The sequence below is a fragment of the Trematomus bernacchii genome, unplaced genomic scaffold, assembly GCF_902827165.1.
Source record: "Trematomus bernacchii unplaced genomic scaffold, fTreBer1.1, whole genome shotgun sequence".
Lineage (NCBI taxonomy): Eukaryota > Metazoa > Chordata > Actinopteri > Perciformes > Nototheniidae > Trematomus > Trematomus bernacchii.
The window spans coordinates 2938286-2954021 of record NW_022987771.1 but is presented as its reverse complement, the minus strand read 5'-3'; the positions used below and the strand labels follow the sequence as shown (position 1 = coordinate 2954021).

General features: G+C 42.7%; 1 protein-coding gene across 4 annotated transcripts in view; it reads right to left on the bottom strand.

The window, feature by feature from the left end:
- The window catches only part of rtkn (rhotekin), a 77926-nt gene that overhangs the window by 20212 nt on the left and 41978 nt on the right, over positions 1-15736 (bottom strand). The window lies entirely within an intron of this gene.

The following is a 15736-nucleotide window of genomic DNA, read 5'->3' as shown; positions in this document are numbered from 1 at the left end:
CGAGGTAAAGAAGCATGAAGCAAATGTAAATGAGCAGGCGTGGAAATAATTGGGAGAGATAGCGACTTTCCAAACTTGACAGTAACGGCTAAAGACGGAAAACTTCTTAATTACTTGCTGGCAATTAACTTTGAAAGATGGATATGACAGAATACAGATACCTAGCATGATGTTAAAGGATAGTAAGCGCATACTCAGACCTATTAGTGTTCTTCTTAAGTTTTCTAGTTAGATAAATACAGATGGTGGAGTGGGTCGGTGCATAATCGCAGAGCAATCAATGTCCACATGCTTAGGTGTCGTCAAGCAAGAAAACACAAGTAAAGCATAATTGTATGAAGCAGTAATAGTCAATAGTGATATTTGAATTAGGGCTGAGCGATTATCCAATATAAACATGTCTTCCATTGGATTATATCCCGATGACACCGTACATCAAGATCTTATGGTACAAAATAACACCAGATATTAACTTGAACTCTCATTATTCTTGTGATAAACACTCCAGCTGGCAACCTTTCAGTCACAAGCTTCTCCAACCTTTAAGCTTCAGTACACCAGCATGCCCCAAAAAGATGGAGAATGATGCGTACAGTCCACTTGCAACCCAAATGTTGGTTAAAATAAATTGTAGTGTTCAACAGCAGTGGGCAGGATTTCCTTAATCTGTTCAGCAAATGTTTTCAAATCTGCATGCCTAAACCCAAAAATTCTGCTTATGGAAATACCCAAGTGTAGTAAATCAAACTATTGTCTTAATCTGATTGCTTTGTATTTGGTTGCATGCAAATATTGCCAATGTATAACTGGAAATATGTATTTATTTCTCTTTATTTTCACTTTAAACTATTATGTTAATTTTGCACTGAGGTTCATAACAATCTGAGAAAAAATCCAGAAACCTTATCAAGTATTTAATTCACACATACAAATGGGTGTTAAACTGTGGTTAATTCATAATCTACACAATTTACTTCTCTAATTTACAGAAGACCTGCTATATTGTGATAAACGCCCTATATCAGGATGTATGATGTGGCTATAATGCCCAGCCCCGCTTCACACACTAATACATGTTCTAACCCCCTCTGTATGACACACAGCACATGCATAATGCCAATGTAACCTTTCAGCAGGTCATTTGATGCCTCAGTGGAGCCAGATGGTCACTTCCTGTCACCTCTCTGTCCCCGTCTGGCTGTGTGTGTTGATCCTCACTTGTGTGTCTTTGGGTGTGATCTCAGTGACACCACCAACACACACAGCTACACAAACACACACACACACACATGCTGGTTTGGGGATTTGACGCCGCTGCAGATGGTGTGTAATGGCTTGTTTACGATGTGTTGTTCTGCATGAGTAGGCTTTCCTGTACTGAACACTGACCCCCCCGACCTCTGACCTCTATCCCTGAGCAGACCAGACGGCTGCAGCTCGGGGCTCGGTCCACAGGGTGAGGTTTAACACAGAAATTAGGATGTATGCCGGCTGTGTACAATAGGGTGGTGCAGGGATGAGTGTTGCTAGGGTTCACTTCACAAAAAGCAATCAGATTTTTCAATTGGATTTCGGTACATTGCAGAAAATAAGCTCTGTGTCAAACAAACCTTTATGATGCTTACATGTTTTGTTCAGCAGGATAATCTCCACATATTACCACCACTTTATGACTTTTGAAGTCAAAAGCTAACGTGAGGCTATAAAGGAACAACATCATGGTCACAAGACTACACGTCGCCATCACTAGGCTAAAGGCGGCTAATTGTTTGGAGTGATGACGTTTAGTGGTCTCATTTAGTCACTTGTAAGCAAACGTAGATTTCGAGACACATAGAAGCTTCAGACGTTCATCGGTGGGGTATTTCTTTTCCTCAGCTTGTGTTAACAGCTGACCTTTTTCTAGGCCTCTAAACAGGGCCGTCCCTCCCTACGGGCCGATCATGCAGACTGCGTGGGGCCTCATCTTGCGGAGGGTGCCTCAACTGAGCCGAAAATGCGGCGCAATTAGTGTGGCGAGGCTCCACTAGCATCCCGTCCCCGTCGACGCTCGCGAAACAGAGGGCCTCATCATATAACTTTGCGTGGGGCCTCATGTTGGCCAGGGGCGGCCCTGCCTCTAAACAAAAACACGTTCAGAAGCTGTTGACTTAGAGAAAAAGGAAGTGATACAATGCTCATTTCCGGGTTTTAGGACTCATTCCTGCACCACTCTATAGCATGCTGCACCTTTACACATGTGCACATGACAGAGAAACTGTCCTTCTGCATTTGCTCTGAAAATGATGCATCCTCCAGTTAAAGGATAGTTCCTCTAACCACTATATAACCATGCACCTTTATTTGCTGAATCTGAGGTTGTTCTTATTTTTGATCTGGCTGCAGCTGACTGGCTTGGACATAAGCTTGTTGGAGAGATCCACAGAAAGAGGTTATAAAAAAAAAAAATGAGAGTAGCAAGAGGATAACTGTAGAGAACAACAACAACAGCAGCACTCAAACACACACACACACACACACACACACACACACACACACACACACACACACACACACACACACACACACACACACACACACACACACACACACACACACACACACACACCACACACACACACACACACACACACACACACACACACACACACACACACACACACACACACACACACACACCACACACACACACACACACACACACACACCACACACACACACACACACACACACACACACACACACACACACACACACACACACACACACACACACACACACACACACACACACACACACACACACACACACACACACACACACACACACACACACACACACACACACACACAATTCCTGACCACTCCCAATGCGTCGGGACTTCACTGACCAAACTGCCGGCTTTCAATTAGCCAGCCACAGCTATGTGCCTCGCCTTCCTCTCCAACCTCTTCCGCTACAGTCCCTCCCTCTCCCTCCCTCACACACCCAGAGGATGGAGAGGTTGAGAGTGCAAGAAAGAGTTTGAGATAAATGGATAGAGAAAGAAAAAATCAATGGCAAATAAGCTGAGAGGGTTAGAGGATGAGAGAAAATGAAAAGTGAGAATGAAGATACAAGTAGAGGAACGAGGGAGAAGGAATGGATAGAATATAAATGCATGGATGAAGTTGTGAGATAATTACTGGGATGTGAGGGGAGAAAGTCACTCATGCCCTCAGACACATCAAAAAGCACAGATTAAAAGAAATTGCTGGACAGTTCTGTACTTAAGTAATTGTATTTTACTTCCATTTGATCCTACTTCATACTTCTACTCCACTAACATTTGGAAGCATTGTACTTTCAAATCACTACATTTATTTGACAAGATTATTTACTTTACCGCTTCATATAAATCAATATAACATGTCAATCTTTTGATCAATTATGATATAATGTTATAGATTAAGATGCCTGGCAGTGTAAAGTCAGCTCCTTCACCGGCTCCAAAATGTAAAGGATTATGATCAAATGAATGCATCACAAATTATAATCCAAATATATAATCAAATGTATTTCTAAAATGGCCATTCTGCATAAATAGTACTTTTATTTGTTGTACTTCAGTATATTTGGATGCCAGTACTTTTGTAATTTTGAATGCCAGACTTTAAGTTAACAGAGTATTTGATTTATTGAAGTGAAAAAGCTGAATAGTTCTTCCAACGACATAGCCATGGAGATCCAACAATATCAGGGCGAAAACAGGCAAACCGCTCTCAAACAATGATCTAATTCACCAAACAACGTCCCTACAGTGTCTGGGAGTCCAGCTGCTGCTGGGCACAACAACAGTGAAGGGAACTGGTGTGGTGCTGGTCAGGGAAGACAGAAAGAGAGGAGGAAGGGAAGGGGGGAGAGAAACAGTAACTGGGTGGAGTGTTTCAATTCGCCTTTTACGACAGCAAGTCTGGCCTCAGAGCAGTGTGTTCAGTGCCAGGACAGACTTAACACACACTCTCCCATGGCAACATGTGCCTGTGTGTGCCGGTGGAGGTGCCAACATGCTGATGTCATTATTGAGGTGTTCCTCTAGAGTTTCAGCCACTCGCCTTTATCGCTAGAACACCGTGAACTCTCACTGCCTTTCCGACCGTTTACGCATTCAATTATTCGCTGACAATAGACACTGTTTTTCGGCTCTGCTTGCCTGGAAAACTGTGCGAGTGCTTGTGCGCATGTGCTTGTGTGTGCGAGCGTGTGTCCAAATGACTTTGCAGCCAGCTGTTCTCACACAAAGCCAGTGTGTTTCAGTGCAGCTGGGACCCAGCGCACAGGGCGGAGCCGGAGCATAACGTGCTACAGAGGGAAATCATATGCATGTGTCCTAAATCATGTGTTATGTACAGGCAGGAGGTGACAGAATATGCACGCAAACAAGTGCATGCAAGGGAATCTGTGTGTGTGCACATTTTTGTTGAAAGTGCATGTTTTTTTTGGCGGAAGGCTCTAAGGAGAGCAACTGAGGAGTGCATTTTAGGCTATAAAACAAATTGTTTAGAGCTACGAGCGAGCACAGGGAGCTTAGAGTCTGCCAAGTAGTGATCACTTCAGCAATTCATGGGCTCACTAAAGCTTGATGGCTCTTACACGGCTCTGCACACTCAGCCTAATGCACCGGGTCAGCATTATCATATAGTAGCAGAGTGGGACCCGGGAGAAGCAGCAAATAATTGAAAGGCGAATGTGTAGGTGATAATAACAGGAAGAGTGTGAGCACCTGTATATCTCCTGCATGACTGTGTGTGGTCTCTCGGCGAATAACTAACATGTCTGGAGTGTATAAATTTATGAAACTTTCCAGAGCACACTCATAAATAACTGTGGGTTAGAAAAAAAAGGATACATGTCAACTTCAGGGTAGTTTATTATGAGTAACAACAGCACAAACACACTGTTAACAGCAGGACCCCCTCCTGTTCCTCTTCCATCTCACCTCTTAAGGAACAAACTGGGCTGCATTTAAGGTCTCAACTCCAAAAGACTGGAGAGTAAATCAACCCTGACTTGTGGAGTTCAAATACAACACAATATTACATTCTTCAGTATCGAAAAACCCCATAACAGGCCGAAACAGCACTCTGTTTTAAACGTGTGATTGAAATAATTGCATTTCTGAGCTGTTCTGGCAGTTTTTAGGTGCAAGAATCTTTGACTTCTGATAAGAAAGGAGACAGAGAAGGGCAAGAGCGGTCTGCAGCTTCCTTTTCCAATCAAGCCGTAATGGAGAATCCCTAATGAGAGTAATTGGCCGACTGTCTGGAGCTGAACGAGGCATTTAATGAATTAAGAATCACACACACAGCATACGGTAACTTCATCAGTGAACTTTACTGGCAGGGTGGTGTGCACTGCAGGCCTGGAGCACAGCCACGGACTATTACACCAGTCGATACTGTATTATGAACTGATTAGATGGCTTTTCCTGTAAGCCAGAAGCCCATACAGAGGAAGAGGGTTTAGGAAAGGCACGGGTATGAAGCAGGTCTTTCTAAGCTCCTGATCAAAGACTGCTGTCATCTCTCTCAATGAGAACAGTCTGCTGGTGCGTCACTAAAGTGGGGAGATGGAGTAAAGTGGATTTAATGATATTAAAAGATACACATGAAGCAAAAAGCACTGATGTGACATTGTAATCTACTCTTGGCTGACTTTACACGTCTTTTTCTAGCACATATAGTGACTGTCTGAAGAGAGGTGTTATTCTGTGAAGGGAAGTTGGTCGTGTCACTTGTTGCTGTGAGGGACAGGGTGGAGTACGTGGCGCAACACTTTTTAATCAAATAAACTAAATTTGACTCTTCCAAGAACCTCTCTGTGTGCGTATGTGTCATGTTGACTGACAGCTCTCAGTATGACAAGCTACCTCACACCTCTGGTGGGTGTGGGGGAGGAGGGAAGGAGGGGAGGAGAGGAGGAGGGGAGGAGGGGAGGAGGGGAGGAGGGGAGGGGACACGACAGGCTTCAGATTCGATCTCCGCCTTGCGTACAGCCCAAATGTTCACAGGCTTTTTCACATGTCTGCCTGTGACTTGCAGCAGTAACTTGTTCTTAAAGGTGGGGTAGGTAAGTTTGAGAAACCGGCTCGAGATACACTTTTTGTTATATTCCATGGAATGCTCTTAACATCCCGATAGCAATGAATATCTTAAGTGCTTTGACAAAAAATCCATTAAAAAATCTCATCTGTGGAAGTTGTGGCGCTGTAAAAAGCACGACCAATCATCTGAGCCGGCCCGGCTAAAATAACTGGATGGCCTACCTGCCTGTCAGCCTTCCATCTGTGCACAAACTTATCTCGTGCCCTCATTGGTCATGTGCACGTTCGTGTGTGTTGGAGGAGGGGCTCTATAAGGAAGTGGAAGATTTTCTCCAGTTGTGTATTTTCAAATTCTAGCGATCTCGAGCCGGTTTCTCAAACTTACCTACCCCACCTTTAAATATAAAATAAATACAACAAAACACAAACACAGAAATCAAACTGCTACAGGCACTGCCAACAGGCTGCAGGGATAAATCCAATGTCCAGGCAACAATGTCGTTTGTGCATTTTATTCCAACAATCCAATGAATTTGACCTCTTTTTCCGCAAAAAAAACGATTGCCCTTTTTTGCTGCAGAATCCAACCTCCACCTGTCTACCATTAAATCCCTAAATCTAGCCCAAATCACAATGTGCATGAAGCTGCATTCAAATTAAAAGCATAAAAAGTAGCTTAAATAATGACTTTAATTATGATTAAATCACTACATACAAAAACTGAAAATTAAATAATTTAAATAATAACTATTAAATAATACAAAATCAATGAACAGTGTCAACATGCCTGGTTGTGTATATGGTTTCCAGTTTTCCCAGTGACACTTAAAGGCAACAACTCCTACGCTGCAAACATGCACAAACATTCAACTGACATGAAACTAGGGCTGTGCGATTATGGCAAAAATCATAATCATGATTATGATTATTTTGGTAAATAATTGATATCACGATTATTAAATACGATTATTCATTGACTTTAAAAAAACATCCATTTATTGAACTTTAAAACAAATACAAATAATCATTTGAACAGTATTTTTTTAACTGTTGATTACCCTGAACGTACAATTCAACTGAAAAACCAATACAAAAATAAATGATACATTTATATTTACATTTAAATAAATAATATCAAAATAATAAATACCAATAAACAAGATCAACAAATATTTTGGAGCGCACTTCCACAAGCTACTAAACATATATAAATATGATAAATAAAAATCGTTTTTTCCGATTATGTTGTTTTCGTAATTGTGGCAGGCCAAAATCGTAATCGCGATTAAAATACGATTAATTGCACAGCCCTACCTGAAACCCTGCAGCACAAACACTGCATTTTGACAGAACGGGGCGAATATCTGGAAAGACAAATGTCAGATGAGGAGCAGCTTAAGGGACAAAGGGAGGTCAAGAGGTCACAGAGCCACAGCCCCCTGATAGAGAGTAGCATCCCTGCTGGGCTCCGTACAATTAAGCTCCCTTTCATCGTCAGTGGGGTGAGGGGAGGCTGCCGTTATCTCACCACCACAAGCCCTTCCACACTCGCTGTGCAACACACTGGTGCACATTTGCAAAGCTCTTGTTAGTTGACTTCGGCAAATAAAGGCACCCAAACCCCCCCCCCCCCCGCTGAGGAACAGTTTCAGTGGCACACAGAAAATGTTGGTCTCAGTAATCCGAGGCTTTCGTGCCCGTCTGAATCAGGATGAGGAAATCGGGGCTAATTAGCTCAGCCGGCCTAACTAGCATTAAAGCTGCCAAATTGTCCTGTCTGTTGTCTCGCCCCCCCCCCACACTCTCTGTGCCACACTACACACACAGAGAGAGGTGAAGATAAGTGCAGAGCATGTGGGGTTAAGACCCTATTAATGCGGATCAATCTGAAAGTGCCTTACTCTTCTCAGTTTTAGCCTTTTTTCACACTGCAAGATGCTCTTTAAACTTGGTAGATTATGATTTAAAGGACACTTCTCTTGTCGTGTAGCATTGATGGGCCACAACGAGCTTTTATAAACCCTTTACATATGATTGCCATGTGATAAAACTTGTTTCTAACAATCCTACTTCCAATGGTTTTGTTGTTTGCCTGCATCAAAAGTGTATTTCAATCATGAAATGGACTGGTGTATCTAGTGTAGCAAAATATCTGTGGTGCTGAAAAAAAGACCCCAAGTCTACCAAGATCATTTTAATACATGTCTACATGATAATGTGAATATAATTCAACATGAACATTTCCTCATTTACCGCAAATCATCTCAGAATTGCAATATAAGCCAAAATAGTCGCAATTTTGTTATTATTTCCAATTTGTGCAGCCCAACTCGCCAGCTGCCATACAACTTGTAAGGAGGCGGAAGAGATTTGAAATGTTTGTTGTTGTTGTCTGTTTTGGCCTTTGGAGTCCTCATAACATGTTCATACTGTATCTATCTGGAAATGTTAGATTAAACATGAAACTGATCATAGTTCCCATATCAATACTTCAGGCTTGTTGTGCCATTATTCTTCAAACTTGCAGCATCACTAGCAAAGCGTTTATACCGTGCAGATGGTCAGTATCTTTCTGTGTTTGTGTCCACCTCTCTATGTCCTCTCTCCACAATTCAATTATGTGTATTGCAACTTGGGCCCTGTAGAGATAAAAGGAATCAGACAAAGTTGTCTACAGCTTCTATTGTCTTAATCAATTCTTGCAATCCATGTAAATGTCTGTCTGTCTCTCTCTTGTATCCACTGTGCTCTTTAAGCCCCATTTCTAGCCATAAGCTCAGCAGTTGAAGCCGCTTTTATCGCCCTCTATTATTCATTACTGTTGCCTTATATAGAATATATGGCCAAATGTGTATATAGAATCACATGTGCTGCCCCCACGTGAGATCTGTTGGAGGAGGGGAGGTGCGGGAACGGTGACGCGGTGTGTATCTCTGTCCTTGAATAACTATCGACCGGTGAGAGAAGGCGGGTAATTATAATATTCATGAAGCTGCAGGACTTCTGAGCCGAGTTGAAGAACGGCGGATATGACTGATCTGACCTCAGCCTTCTGCCCTCAGGACAACAAGATGGGGACAGATGAGGGACGACCAGAGGGAGGGTCTACTGTACGTAGGGTTGGGGAGTAACGGAGAACATGTCATGGGACTGTATTCCCTTACAGTCAGATTGAAAAAGACGTAATAAGATAACTGGTACGTGTATTAAAAATGGTGATAACTACTGTAGCAGGGTTACAATGTTACGAAACATGTTTAAATAAAGTTACGAAGCACATGCACACATTACAACACTTCACAAGGCTCACAATGCAAAGGGAAACAAGTCTCGAGTGAAACAATAATCTTCCAGGTTATCATTATGGTCTCTAGTTCAATAAATGCTCTCAGTGGGTGCAAATTGCTTTATGATCCCATATGTTCATAAGGTATTGTGGGTGAGCTTACCAGTGTGCATTAAACTAAAATGGAGCATTTCAAGTTAGCTCAGAGTTTATTTACTGCTTTTTTAAACTGTGGTGTGTGGTCATGTGTTTCATTATAGACTACTGCCTGAATATGCTTAAAGGTGGGGTAGGTAATTTTGGAGAAACCGGCTCGAGATCGCTAGAATTTGAAAATACACAGCCGGAACAAATCTGCCACTTCCTTACAGAGCCCCTCCTCCAACACACACGAACGCGCACATGACCAATGAGGGCACGAGATAAGTTTGTGCACAGATGGAAGGCTGACAGGCAGGTAGGCCATCCAGTTATTTTAGCCGGGCCGGCTAAAATGATTGGTCGTGCTTTTTACAGTACTACGGCTTCCACAGATGATATTTTTTTATGGATTTTTTGTCAAAGCACTTCAGATATTCATTGCTATCGGGATGTTAAGAGCATTCCATGGAATATAACAAAAAGTGTATCTCGAGCCGGTTTCTCAAACTTACCTACCCCACCTTTAATGAAAGGCAGTTTTTATTTTATTTTTTAAATCGCTTAGCTAATATCACATTTTCTTCCTTTTTAAGTTTGAATTGCTCAGTTGTCTTACATAAAACACTTACGTACTGATATTTATATTCTCTATATTCAATATGTTTTTCTCTTATTTGCATTGCATTAGATATCAATATAGTCCTAACCTCATTTTGACAGAAACAAGATCAGACAAAGTCTTGAAAGTTGATCTGTAATGTTAGACAGCACACTGCTTTATCTGAGAGACAGCTTTACAGCCTTGGTATTTATTAATGGCTGCCATCAATTAAAACCGGAGATATAAAACAGCAGTATTCTTTTCAATGCCCTGATTAATGACAGTCATATTATTGTCATGGGGAACACATGTAAGGTGAGATTCACTCGCAGTCCCTGAATATGTCACTTTGGTTACACCCTTCTGGCACTTTAAAGCACTTACAGCCTGCTCTAGTTACTAATGGTTCACATTAACCCTTTGAGCCCGTGTGTGTGTATGAACTGTACATGTATTCAAGGATGTGTAGAAGCATGGGTGAGAGGGACAGTGAGGGGATGAGTTAGGGGGAGAAAGGGCAAGTGAGTTTGAGAAGCAAACAGAGAAGAGAGGGAATGTAATTAATTGCAGAAAATGTGTGTCTGTGAGTGTGTGTGTGTGTGTGTGTGTGTGTGTGGTTCTTATCTCGGTCCTCCAGAACAACTTGGGGAGCCACATTTACATACACACAACCTTCTGTCATTCACAACCCCATCACATATCTACACACTGATACCGCACAGATAAACAGACACTAGTTTGACATATGTATTCACCTACAGCAGAACAATGTACAGCTTCTACTGTATCTGCCGACATTGAATGCACCATAACAAGGCTGACATGAACAGAACACACATTGTCTTACACAATTGCAATCAATCACCATTTGTCTTTCCTCAACCGTAATAAACCTAAAAACCTATAATGCATTTAAGCCATTACACAGCCAATTTTGAAGGACGTTTGATCATGGTACCATTGATCAACAGAAAATATTTATTGGATATTATCTTCAGCCGTTTTCTTTGAGCTGTAGTTAATATGAATTATTTTGATTATGTTCATTTGGTCGTGGATCTTAATGTAGTTCACTGTCCCTCGTGGGTTAAGATGCTATTTCAAACAGCCAAGAAATACATTTTTTTAAAGTAGGTCAAAATAGTCAATTATAATATTGTCTTTGAAAATTCTGATTAAAAATAAATATGAATAACTTTCCAATCCACAAATAAAAGCTGGGTATACAAATTCCTGATTGTCAGTCGTAAGACAAATATTAGGTGTTCACTCAATTCGTTTTCTATTTGCAAACATTTTTTTCGAATTTGCATTTGTGAAAGATGTTTTACATTCACAGATCAGCATACAAGGATTGTGGCCCTATTCACACAAACGATATTGAGACAAATCGACCTCCATGAGTTACGCATTCTTTAAAAATACTGGCTCAGGCGGTCTAAAAATATCAGAACCGGCCCATGTCGGTCAAGTCTTTCCAGAGCGGAACAAATGCAGGACGGCGGTCTGACAGTCACGGCTCAGTGTGGAGGTATTTATGGAGGCTCTACTTCAGTCGACACACACACACACACACACACACACACACACACACACACACACACACACACACACACACACACACACACACACACACACACACACACACCACACACACACACACACACACACACACACACACACACACACACACACACACACACACACACACACACACACACAACACACACACACACACACACACACACACACACACACACACACACACACACACACACACACACACACACACACCACACACACACACACACACACACACACACACACACACACACACACACACACACACACACACACACACACACACACACACACACACACACACACACACGTAACCCAAGTAAATGTGTTTCATTGTGAACAGCAGCAGACCATGTTGGAATGAAAATGGATTCGCACCGCACCCCTTTCACGTTCTCTTACTAAGCAAAATATACGAGCTATACTCTGTCCTCTGTCACACACATCCCTCTGTCTGCATCCTTTAACCCCAACCGGCAGCGCGGTGTCATGTGAGCCGCATCATGTGATCGTGGACTGATCTGTGTGTGAGGGAGTTTGAAAGCTATGTCTATGGTATTATTAATATCGATTCTACACAGCCTTGTCAGCTTTTAATCATAGGGGTCATGGGAGGAGGATAGATATCTCCACAGATGTAGTTTGTGACTGTGGACAGATTTTGTGGCTTCAAAAGAGCAATTCCACTAAACAAACATAACCTAATCATGGATTGACAGCGTGGTTGCAATAAGCGGATAACTTGCTCACTTACACACAACAGGTAACAGAAGCCTGTCGAGCAGCACAGTATAAATGAGTGACAGCTCAGCATCTGCTGCCATGGAGACATGACAGATAGACGAGGCTCTGATGGAGATCGGCTGCCAGCAGCTCTGCATTAGCCGCTTGTCTGATTATCCGTCTGCGGGACAGAGCGCTCTCCTCCATAACCATCAATCCCTTCACAATCTCCCTCTGCATCGCCAGGCCATCACTCCTCTCCAATGGTCCGCCTGTCTGTTTACCTGTCCTCCGTTTGCCTTCAAACTCCTGTCCTCAGCCAGTCAATTCAGCATCATAAGGATACGCCATGAAAACGTTATGATGCAATAATAATTCATTTTTAGATCAAGTCGCACATTTTTCTTACATTACAGAGGCTCCAGTTGTAAAATCAACAAGGGCATATATGACAAGATAAAAGGGAAGACCCATGTTAAAGGGGCCCTATTATGCTTTTTGGAGTTTTCCCTTTCCTGTAGTGTGTTATATTGGTTTTTGTGCATGTAAATGGTCTGCAAAGGCTAAACTCACTGTGTTCTCTCCAGAGGGAGTTTCTCTCCCACACACTGCCCCCCCCCCCCTGCCTGCAACGCCTCCATTTGACTCCTTTGTTTACTTCTGCACATTGTGACATCACTATGTAACACTCACACTTCTATTGGATAGCACTCCAACACCTTGTACGTGAGACAAGGTGTACCAATCAAGCGGTTGACCAATCACAACAGAGCCGCACAGCTAACCGATCAGAGCAGACTAGGCTCTGGTTTCAGACAGAGGGTGAAAAGAGGTGCTGCAGCACAGGCAGTAAAATATAGACCTTTTGGAACATTAAGGCATGTACTTTATTAAGTTCCATGTATCTCCGCCTAGCTTTTATGGCCACGATTCCTATTCACTGGTCAGAACAAGGTTGGGGTTTTGAGACAATGTTGTTGGACGCCCTCAATATGTTATGGGAGGTTGATTAATAGCGTAAAGCCTGCATACAAACACAGGCTGTCCCATTAACACACAGATTTGTCCTCTATCTGCGACACACTCTTTCTTTGGACTCCCTCTCTTCTCTATCAGTTTGTAGGCACTCATGCCAGGACAAACCCATCGAGAACTCAGCCTGCCACAACACTTGCTTCTGAAAGGAGAGTAATAGGACAGAGCATTACTGAGAGAGCTCTGCCACGGCATGTGAGGAAGAGATTTGAACTGGCTTTCTGTAGTTGAATCATGAAGCTAGAAGCTGATGGAAGAAGATGAGGACTAAAGCTGGAAGAGACATATTTAGAAACCGCCAATGAGGGGAAGAGAGTGTATGAATAATTGTTAGTTGAAGGATCTATAATTGGGTGGGCGATAAGGCAATATTGTACTGTGGCGGCGCAAGGTATAAGTGGCTCATTTTTCACACTAGTCCTAGACGACTGGTTCAAGGACACACACACAAAACAAAGTCCAATTCCCTCCTCCTGCACAGCTGCTGTCATGGCGTACAGTACTCTGAGTAATGACTTCCAGTTCCTCCTGTGTTTCCTAGGCTGAGGAAGCCCTACCTATCTCAGTCCCAGCAGCTGGCTCCGGGGGAAAAAGAAATGGACAATATCAGCAGAGCAAACAGAATGACCTCTGCTGCAAACACACAGCGGCAAAGAGCAGGGCAGAGCGAGGTGAAAACACACGTGACTGCAGAGGTGAGCGAAGGCTGCGGAGGGAAGAGGAGGAGGAGGCAGATACAAGCAGAGGAGACACTCGAGATGCCTCTCCAGATAGATATGTGGAGAAAGACAGAAATCTAGGTGGACGGACAGAGACATGACTGCAGAAAGCTTCTCTGCAGTAAGTGCTTATTGATTGCTACGGGCCGGAGGATTCCTTGGCCAGCGAACTGACACAGGATGCTGACTCTTCTCCTTACTCCTATAATTGCAAACGCAATGAAAAGCACAAGCGGAAATGCATTTACCATAAAACAAGACCGGTTTAACTACAGCATATTATGAATACAGTAAAAGCTTCATCAAAAAGCATCGGGAAGACGATGTCGAGGATGATATTGTCTCACTGAGGAGGAGCAGCGTTACAACAGTGACCTTTTCACTACTAATGATCAGCTGTGGTTGTCACAGTGGTAGGGCAAACATGAACACACACACACTCTGAGATCTCCATGCACCATACACACAGACACACACAGAAGTGCAGGAGTGGAAAGATCACATCTGTCTTGCTTGTTCAATCTCTGACTGATGCTGATGCAGGTGACCTTTTAAATCAACATGAGGCTTGAATCTCAGCCAGAGCTCTCTCTCACATCAGGAAGCAGCCTGTCATTAAGGAAAGGGAAGGCAATCAACAGACAGAGATGCAGCCAGTTTAGCTAATCTGCGCATGGGTAGAGTTTCAAAGATCTTAGACAAGTTGATTATAGGAAGTGGTCAGCGCTGCCCGTCTGTCGGACAAATGTGATCAAACTGAGAAAGTGAACTGCTTGTCACACACACTTAGGATATCTAACCACTGTTCTTAAGGGTTTAATGTGTTGAGGTAAATATGTTTTGTTAGCTGTCATTTCTTTTCAGCACTTTTCTGTGGTTTGGCGTGCATGTGTTTTAGTGGAAAGCAATGCAAACTGCTTCTTGAAATAGAAATATGACTGCATGATGACCGACTGAGCTAAACATGTGAAAACCAATCTATTGCTGTTGTATAAATGCAATTAAATGCATAATAATCCCACATGGAAAGGTCTTCTCTTCTGCAGTCTTCAGTTTAAGTGTAGCTATTTTTGTGCTGCCAATTCAAGGCGTTCAGGAAAGATGTACTCACAAGAGAGGGGACATGGGGTGACTGGGAGATGCAAGTCATTATTGCAGCAATATCCCACAGTGTCACATTGTTCCAACCCTGCAGGCCGGGTGATATGTGAAGTCAGACAACATGCAATTGAAGGCAACACTCCCTCTAGTACTGAAACCAGCAACCCACTGTCATAGCACTAAGAGAGTGAGTTATTTAAGGGCAAACAAAAAGGAGCACAATCAATAGGTGTCAATATTGAAGTGGGTCAGTGGTCCCACAGGAATGTGCCTGTCCCCTGATGTAAAAGGGCACACCTGCCAATCATGGACAATTTGGGACAACCAGACTGCGTTGAAAAATCATGCATTTTAAAACAAAATGTGATAATCAGTGCAAATCCTTAACTTGCAGAATATGACATAACGTATTTTCCAAATCTGTAGGTACCACTCTGCAATTCGGCACATATATTACGCAACAATTA